Genomic DNA, 2962 nt, shown 5'->3' on the forward strand with positions numbered 1-2962 from the left:
TCCCTTGAGCTATAGAGTTTGAGGCTGCAGTGAGTCACACTCCTGCACTCTAGCCTGGGCAGCCGAGAAGACACTGTAAAAAAAGAAAAGAAAAAGGAAAAAAGAAAGGAAAAGAAAGGAAGGAAGGAAGGAAGGAAGGAAGGAAGGAAGGAAGGAAGGGAGGGAGGGAGGGAGGGAGGGAGGGAGGAAGGAAGGCAGGCAGGAAGGGAGGGAGGAAGGAAGGAAGGCAGGAAGGAAGGAAGGAAGGAAGGAAGGCAGGAAGGCAGGCAGGCAGGCAGGCAGAGAGAGAGAAAGAAAGAGAGAGAGAGAGAAAGAAAGAGAGAAAAAAGAAATCAAGGAAGGCTAATGGTGGTGGTTCACACCTTTAATTCCAGGACTTTGGGAGGCAGAGGTGGGAGAATCACTTGAGGCCAGGAGTTCAAGACCAGCCTGGGAAATATGGCCAGCTCCTATCTCTACAAAATATAAAAATAGATAAAAATTAGCCAAGTGTGGTGGTGTGCACATTTGGTCCCAGCTATGAAGGGAGGCTGAGGAGGGAGGATCCCTTGGGTACAGGAGTTCAAGGCTACAGTGAGCCACGATTGCACCATTGTACCTAGCCTGGGTGACAGAGCAAGATTGTATCTCAAAACAAAAACAAAACAGAAAGAATTCAAGGAAGCGCTGAAGCGGGAGGGGAGCCCAGATGTCCCCTTTTTGAAACAGGGAGGAAAATCAAGGCTGAGCTCACTGCCCAGCACTAGTCCTAGGAGTCCTTCTCTTCCTCTCTCCACTCTTCACAGGCTCTGCTCAGACCTCAGACCACTGCCCTTATCACTCAAGGCATTGGTGATATCATTGCTCCAAAACCCAGACTGCATGGGCCAAAGCAGATGAAGAAGAAATATGGGAGCTTATCAATGTTATATAATAAATAGAACAATGGTAAAATGGCATAATGGAAAAATAGGAGCTTCTTCCACGGTGGATTTTGTAAGAATTACTAAATCCACCGTGGAAGAAATACTTGTTTAAATACCTGTTTCTAATCTATACATGGTCTCTGAAGCTTTTTGCTCTTCAGATCTTTTCAAAGTTTTAAAAGATGCAGGTCTAGGAGGCTGGGTCATCTCCTCACCTGGGAAAATGATTGCCCTACCTTAATATCTGGAAGCCATTCATGAACTTATGCTTTCTATGCCAACCAGCTACAGGCTCAATTCTAAAATAGCTTTTTCCCTTCTAATATTTCCTACACTTTGTATGCCAACACAAGATCAAATGGAAATACATGCAATGTACTTTATTTCTGAAAGGTTATTCTGTAGCCTGGACTCTTTCAATCAAGTCTGCATTGTTGCCAGAAAATTTTTTCCCTCTTATAATTCTACCCTTTTATTTGATGCTATTAATATAAACACACTTTATCAGGTCAAAAATGTGTGTTGAAGTTGCAAAAGCTCTTTCTCTTTGAGCTATGAATATTCTCTTTGAGAAATAAAAGTAAAATACAGCACTTTTAATATAAAGAAATACACCTTCTTGGATGCCACAAATAGGAGTAAATGAAGCTGCAATTGTATTGCATTTCTTACCTTTATTTGTCCTGGCACTTCTATCAAAGCAATGATTCTCAAAACTCAAAAGGCTGCCCTAGTGCTGTGAAATACTAAAGGCACTCAAGTTCCCAACCTGACACCAGGGATGGTCTTGACCTTGAGGGAGAATAAAAGCCAAAGATGGTGTTAAGTCTAATCAAGTCTTTGACTGAAAGAAGAGGTATTGTAGGTTCCCATGGACTGTAGGAGGTGAGGAGATGGCCCAGCTTCTGAGACTCTAGTCTCCTTGATACTTCGCAAAGATCTAAGTAGTAAAAGGCATCACAGACTGTATGGCCAAGCAGTCCTTGATGTGTTTGATCACCAGTTGCAAAATTTGAAAGGAAAGGAAACATCAAATGAAAACATTTCAGACTTGGTGTCAATTTCTCACTTTTAACACCCATTATACACATATGCCGTCTATTTATAATCTCTTAAGTATCCTGGCTCCAAGGGGAATTTATTAAAAGAACTCATTTGATTAGAACAAAAGTGAACAAAGGTACACAGAAAGAGAAGTACAGTTGAACAACATGAGTTTGAACTGCGTGGGTCCATTTATACATGGATTTTCTTCCTCCTTTGCCACACCTGAGTCAGCAAGACCAACCCCTCTTCCTCCTCCTCCTCAGCCTACTCAACATGGAGACGACAAGGATGAAGACCTTTATGATGATTTACTTCCACTTAATCAATAGTAAATATATTTTCTCTTCCTTATGATTTTCTTAATAATATTCTTTTCTCTGGCTTGCTTTATTGTAAGAATACAGCTTATAAAACATATACAAAATATGTGTGAATCAAGTATTTATATTATCTATAAGTCTGCCGGTCAATGGTAGGCTTTTAGTAGTTAAGTTTTTGGGGAGTCAAGAGTTACATGCAGATTTTTGACTGAACAGGGGGATGGTTCCCCTAACCTCTAAATTGTTCAAGAGTTAACTGTAGGCCAAGCACAGTTAACAGTGTGCTTGGCCTACAGTTTACAGTGGCTACACAGTTCTACACAGATTACAGTGGCTCATGCCTGTAATCCCAACACTTTGGGAGGCCAAAGTAGGTGGATCACTTGAGGCCAGGAGTTTGAGACCAGCCTTACCAACATGACAAAATCCCATCTCTACTAAAAATACAAAACTTTGCCAGGTATGGTGGTGGGCACTTGTAATCCCACCTACTTGGAAGACTGAGAAAGGAGAATCTGTTGAACCTGGAAAGGGAAAGTTGCAGTGAACCAAGATTGTGCCACTGCACTCCAGCCTAGGTGATGGAGTGAGACTCTGTCACAAAAAAAAAAAAAAGTCAATTGTTCTAGAAAGTCTAGTTATAAATAGCCTTCATTCATCTTTGAGGAGCTCCCAGACAGTCACTGTTTT

This window comes from Gorilla gorilla, chromosome 11, assembly GCF_029281585.2.
Source record: "Gorilla gorilla gorilla isolate KB3781 chromosome 11, NHGRI_mGorGor1-v2.1_pri, whole genome shotgun sequence".
Taxonomy (NCBI): Eukaryota; Metazoa; Chordata; class Mammalia; order Primates; family Hominidae; genus Gorilla; species Gorilla gorilla.